Source organism: Chaetura pelagica, unplaced genomic scaffold, assembly GCF_000747805.2.
Source record: "Chaetura pelagica isolate M959 unplaced genomic scaffold, ChaPel_1.0 scaffold441, whole genome shotgun sequence".
Classification (NCBI taxonomy): Eukaryota; Metazoa; Chordata; class Aves; order Apodiformes; family Apodidae; genus Chaetura; species Chaetura pelagica.
This window is the reverse complement of record NW_009952164.1, coordinates 168,419-175,472: the sequence shown is the minus strand read 5'-3', so window position 1 is coordinate 175,472 and position 7,054 is coordinate 168,419.

Genomic DNA, 7,054 nt, shown 5'->3' with positions numbered 1-7,054 from the left:
TCATCTTGAATGCCAACACTGATCTATCAGCTGTGATGAATTTGTTTGCATGAAGGTACATCCTATATTACAACCTAGTACATCTACAAGATGCAGGGCATCTCACACAATCCTGTTCTCCTCCGTCAAGCAGGGAACATCCAGGCTTGAAGTACTTTGTCTGAGCTGGCTTTGAATTTCAGTATCAACTGTTCCATCAGTTTCCCAGGTATTTGTTCCCACAAACTCCCCAGGCTGTTCCACAGCTTAGAGAAAAAAAATAATGAAATTTAATTAGTCTAAAAGTATTATTATTTTTTTTAAAACAGTACTCTTACACCTTTAAAACTATTATGTGTTATTATTTCAAAACACAAAACTTAAAAACTTATCTGAGAAAAACATCTCCATTCCCAACATTCCCACAAAAGCAAATACATTAAAATCATTGAGAAAGAAGCAGCAACTGATGGAAAGATTTCCCTTTCTCCAAGATTAAAAGAACTGTGACTCACTTTTCACGACCATTACTGCTTAATGAGTAACCATCATATGATGATGGTTATTAAAAAATATTTGAATATGAATTATTCTTGATCAGTGCAGATAACTTAAAAGGCCTGTAATGTGGATAGCTTACAGAGCAGAATGCAAAACTCAAGTTCTTTCAGCTGGCAAGGTCCTTCTGTGTTCTTTGCTGGACCAGTATCTAACACCAAGAGAACCTGTGTCCAACAGCACTTTACCTGTGACATAAACAAATCCTTACAGGACAATATTCTGTTTGTCATGATAGTGAAGGCTGCAGTGACAGGTTATTCATCCAGCAGTTTTGGTGTTACAGTATGGTTTCTGGAGCTGACATACACTGGGACCATTTCAGTGAGCAATCCCGTTTTGTTTCAGATTGCTTAGGGCCTTGGCGGCCTTTTCAGTCTCCTTATTAACAGAATCATTCCTCAAGCTACAGATTAGAATCACAGAATGTGATTCCTCCTGCTCTGCTAAAGAGGAGTCCCTGCATTACCCTGCAGGCAGAAGGGGACTGTGACAGACAACTCAAACATCACCTTTATTCTACACTGGGCCAATTTCTCTACAACATGAATATTAATTTCTCTTCACTGCAGCTCTGAGCTGAGGCCCTCCCGCCTATGGCAGCTGCAGGGGGGACAGGCCAGCCCTGAGCGACAGCCACTGCCACTCAGATCCTCCAGCACAAAGTTGGCACCTCTGGCCTCACAGTACAGCCCTGATTCATGTGCAAGCTGAGCTCAGGGTTTATTTTTAAAATGCAGATACCAAGGGTCACTTTATCCTTGCTACAATTCACCACAAGTAACTTCACAACAGAAATCACACAGAAATTATTATGTGGGGAATTCTGTCTTTGTGCTTTTACTTCAGCATCATCTTTAATTAGAAAATTTCCTCTTACCTTTCATTGCAAACAGAATTTCTTCTTTCATTAAACACAAGCTCTGACATAACTTTTAAATCCTCCAGAAGGCTGAAGACAGGCAGATGAACAATGTGGAAACAGTTGCCCATAAAAAGCTCAGATAGTACCCCAGAGGTAAAAATAACACTGCTTATTACAAAAAAATAACCTGAGCTCAGCATATAGTTTATGTCTTTCAAGATTAATCTTTTTCCCCTTAGCATTTTTTATTCAAAGCCTTGGCACTGTAGCCATCTGTGCCAAAACCTCACATAGCAAAGTATTTGAAGAATTTCTTGATTTTTGGAGCTGACTTTTATAACCAAGAAACTAGTTGTTATCAGAAGCAATTTTGGTAGAAGCTGAATCCATCTTTAAGTTAATGGAATTACTGCAGTTGGTCCTTCTTGAGCATATTTCCTATTTTGTCAAATGAAAGCTTCTCATGAATTAATTAAAACCAAAGCATATAGGAAAAAAGAGCAAGGAACATGCACTGGATTCTTGGCATTGCTGGGTAATTATGGACAAAAAATGCTGAGGTATACTCCTCAGCAAACATGAATACACTATGAAAATTACAACCAACACAACAAACAGCCTTTAGTGGATCTTAAAAAATGATGACATTTCATTTATCTTTAATTAAGAAGAACCTGTTGTGGAATGCCAGTGGAATTAAACATAAAACCTTCAATACTAAAGGTTAATACATGCATACTGGGGTTGTTTATCCTGGAGGAGACTCAGGGGGAACCTTCTCACTCTCTACAACCACCTGAAGGGAGGTTGTGGTCAGGTGGGGTCAGGCTTTTCTCCCAGGAAACCAGTGACAGGACCAGAAGGCTCCAGGGGAGGTTAAGGTTGGATATTAGGAAGCATTTCCTCTTGTAAAGGGTGATCAGACATTGGAATGGACTTCCCAGGGAAGTGGTGAAGGCACCATCCCTGGAGGTGTTCCAGGAAAGGCTGAATGTGGCACTTAGTGCCATGGTCTGGCTGGTGTGGTGTTGTTAGGTCATAGGCTGGACTTGAAGATCTTAAGGTCTTTTCCAGCGTTGGTGATCCTGTGTTACCAAGAAGAGTTGCTCTGTCTTAGCCCTCTGATAACAAGAATGCAACTGGTGGAGAGTAAGGCTTTGCACACCTTGGTCCTCCACGGTAGCTTTGCCCCTGACATCAGTCTGGGCTGGGTAATGGCTCCTGGAACTGATCTTCCCAACACAATGAAATAAGAACCTCCTTTGTGTATGCCAGAGCTTCATACCCTGCTGGTATGTCATGGCCCAGCTCTTCACAGAGTTTCCCACACACCTCTTTATCAGATGTTCTGCAGGTCTAGAGACTGGAGCTCTTATGACACAACTTGCAGTGTGTTGCACTGCAAAAAATACGATGGCACAAATTCTGTGACACATCCCATTGAAACATTCAGTTACTCTATTAAGTAGAATTATTATTTTAAAGTAGAATTATTATTTTAAAGTAGAATTATTATTTTTAAGTAGAATAATTATTTTTACTAATAGAAAATAATTACACGATTTTGATTTTCTGAAGGGCAATCTCTTTTTAAGGAAGTTCTTGTATCAGAGAAAGATTCTTAGCTTCCCCCTTCCCTTCGTGTAAAAGCATGGGTTTTCTCCTACAGGGAAGAAATCTGGCAAAGACATTAGACACATAAGAAGGAGATAAAACTCTGCACCACAGGCAACCCTGACCATGCAAATCTTACTACACTTTTGTTCTTATCAACAGGCTAAAAATTCACAGCTAAAGTAGAGTCCATCCAAAACTGCACACCTCTCTTGAAATTGGATGTTACTGTGTACTTGTTATGTCATACCAATTTCTGGATGCACCGAAAGAGCCCAATTTTTTTTTTTTTAAATGTAATTTTCCAGAGACTGCTGTGAGATACAGACTCAATTTTCAGCATTTCAGAGAACAAGTACATGTTAGTTACAGCCCACAGAACAGGAACTCGAGACAGACCATTTGTTTTGACTTGTGGATGTTAGTCCTTTGAGATTCTATCATCTCACTTCTTTTAAGTTTGTTTTCACCAGAACAAGGACCAGGGTGACCACAGTGAGGGAAGAAACAGACAAGTTTCCTTTAAGATTGTATGAATGGGTAGAGAGATCTATTACAATCCTGAAAATGAAACTTCTGCTCTTTCCAGTGTGAAGGTTCCCCTGCTGAGTCGGGTTCTTCACAACCTCGAGCCAGTGTAAATCAACACTGTCATCAAAGGCTGATCCTGGCCTCCACCCGTTCCTGACCAGCACTCCCACTTCACTGCCACTGCCTCCCCACACTCAACACAAGAATTTGTGAGGCTTCATAGACTGAAAAAAAGTTTTGGATTAAAACTTAATCTTTTTTTGCTTCTTGGGGTTGATTTTACCCCATGCTGATTCCTCAGTGCAGTTCACTACCTGTTGACTGTGCAGGCTCAATGCAAGGTACGAGAGAAGAGCACAAGTGGCCTGGCGCAGGCAAAGGAGTTAACTCCTATCTAAAGAAATGCAGTTCCAGCTGATCCAACTGCAGTGTTGCAGGAAACACCTCCATCACGCTCCTACACCATACCTGGAAATATCCGGATTCATATCATCAAGTCCTTGCCAGCCCCTGCAACAGGAACCTGAAAAAAAAGCCGAATGCAAAATTAGGCCTAAATATCTATACATCCCAAAGCAATTTCTGAGTGAACACATGCAATTAACTTGCAGGGACCCTCAGCATCACATCACGTAAAACACTGCCTCTGCTGCTCCCATGTTTCTCTGAAGGGTGTGTGGCAAGGTTATAAAACTTTCCCCTACTCATCTTAGACCTGAAAAAGTACTATGCAATAACATCCTAGCTGTATTTTACTCTCTTGCAGATATATTAGCTAAGAGTTAAGATCTGAAGATTCCCTGAGTGATCTCGTGTTTAAAACAACTGCTGCCCAAGTGTTGACAGATCTGGATGACCTGGATACATGGCAACCCAGCAGCTACAGACCAGATGGTAGATCACTGCATCAGCTGCAAGCAGTGGTCACAAGCCAAACTCTTTAACACTTGTTCTGTGTGCAGTGGTACCCAGAAAGCGCAGTCCCATGGTTGTAACAACCTTGGAAGAAAATGATGCAAAGTTCAGAAGTACAACCAGATAGCTACAGCCTAACCATCTGCAGCTGTATTGACTTAAAACTCATTTATCATAATCACTATTTACAAGTAGAAATAACTGGTTTGCAGTTTGATTTTTGTGTATCAAGCCCACATTTGGTGGTACCCAGAATGAGATAATGCTAAAATGCATGACCTACAGAGGCTTTCAGTTCCTTTCTTGGCCTGTGAAGTATTGTTCTTTGCCATAAACACTTTAGAAAAGAAAAAAATGTCTATATCGATGAACCTGAAAGCAACTTGCCGCCCAAAGGCTCTGCAGGGAAGAGTTTAGAATATTGCACAGGCTGGTGTTATAATACAGAATAAAAATTCAGAAAAACAGTATTAATGTTCTTGATATATATTTCAAAGGACAGAATGCAATCAGACTTTTCTGAGACCTCTGATTATACACATGAACCCAAAAGGCTGCCTTTCAGAAAAATTCGCAATTGCAGGAATGACTGATATGGTTTGTTTTGTGTTGACTGGACACTAAGAAGTCCATAAAAAATTGGCTGTTGCTGTGATAGTGACTCTTCAGAGCTTGTGCTCCCCTTCAGACTAGACACCATTTAAGTTTTGCCCTCAAAAGGATGTCAGAAAACCTTAAGTAGCCTTCAAAACCACAATAAAAATGCCTTCCATCAAGCTGGTGACCTCACAGACCTCAAGGAACTCCCTCAAGTGGAGAAGTTCTAAGAAGAAGCCTTCTTTTTGGCTATATTTCTGCCAAATAAATGCATACTAGAAAACCGAATTTGTAAGTCTGCAATGATGTGTGCACTACAACAAAACCTCAGGGCTTCAGAGTTCAGACAGGTTAGTGTCCCCAGGTAGACATGGGAGGTAAGAACAGATAGACTAGACATCTCCAACACCTTCTGTTTCTTTTTCTTGGTAGAGTTGAGTCTTCCCAAACACTGTCTAAGAACACAGGAAAAGGGCACCAACTCAGAAGAAACATTTTTATCTTGATTAGAGCTGAAATCCTCAAGCACAGCCTGTAGAGCTGGCAGCAAATCTAACCTTTGCCACATGTGGACAGAGAACCTGAGTGTTTCTGAATTACCTGTGTGACAGACTACAAAAATAAATCCAGTTTCTGTGAATTTAGGTGGACCTTAACAGAAGGACAATGTAATAATGATTTTTTATTGTGGGTATTTATTCTCCTTTCCACCTGGAAGCAGCTATCTACCTGAGAAATCTCTCTGCTCTCTACTCTCTGCTTTATATCCTTGATACAACTCTTAACACGAGATGGCAATTAGATTATTAACAGTCTTATTTTACATTAATTTCAACAGTTTTTAACAGCTAACCCATAATTCCTTGCTCAGCAGTATTGATTCTAGGTGAAAAGTACTTTTGGCTTAACATAGATACATAGAATCCCAGACTAGTTTTAGGTGGGAAGGGACCTGAAAGCCCATCCAGTCCCACCCCTGCATGGGCAGGGACACCTCCCAGCAGCCCAGGCTGCTCCAAGCCCCATCCAACCTGCCCTTCAACACTGCCAGGGATGGGGCAGCCACAGCTTCCCTGGGCAACCTGGGCCAGGCTCTCACCACCCACAAACAAATACCAATCAACCAGAAATGTGGAAAAAGCTCCTCTGTATTTTTAAGTTCCTGTAAGTCTCCTGACCATTTTGATAAATCTGAGCTTGTAGATGCATCAGTCACCAGCACATCTCACATCACACAACCAGTTGTCCCTGCTGGCTCCTCTGGAGTACAAACATCGTTTGCCTTCTCAAATACACCTTCTATCTGATTTCTGCAAAACTCTGAAAACTTCTCATTACACTTGCAAATCAAGGAATTACTTTTAGATGCTGATAAATTATGTAGATAACTAAGCAAGCACTTTCATATCTGGCCAGGTAAAACTCAGATATCTGACTTCACGGAAACATTCACCTCCTGCTCAGATAACCTCACTATCCTTCCTCAACTGCCAGTGCTTCCTAAAACCTGCCATCTGATTTGGCTTCAAACGATTGCAGAAGTGGAATCAATCATTTGGTTTGGGCGTTTTTGATAACTATATCCTAAGATTACTTTTTTTGTGTCCTTATACTATAATTTTTTCCATTACCCACATCTTTTTAAAAAAATTACAGTCACAAACACACCCTTTCAGCCCCCTGGCCAGCTTTGCCATCCTTTTCTCTAGGAAACGCTTTCATTGCTAGGTAGGAAAGCAAAATCTTTCCTGAATTCTTTAATTTTTCAGGCAGAGTGAAGTTCTGAAGACTCAACCGGGAGCAACCCCCAGGAGAACGGAATGGCTTCCCAAAAAGTACCGCTCCGGTGCCTGCTCTGACCTTCCTCGCCCGCAAAGGCAGCTCAATCGAGCCCTTTTTTGCTGTGTTCATTCACACGACCTGGCTGCGCCGCGGAAGCCCCTCCGGGCGCTGCGCTGCTCCCGGCTGGGCAGCCGGAGCCCCGGGCAGGCGGAG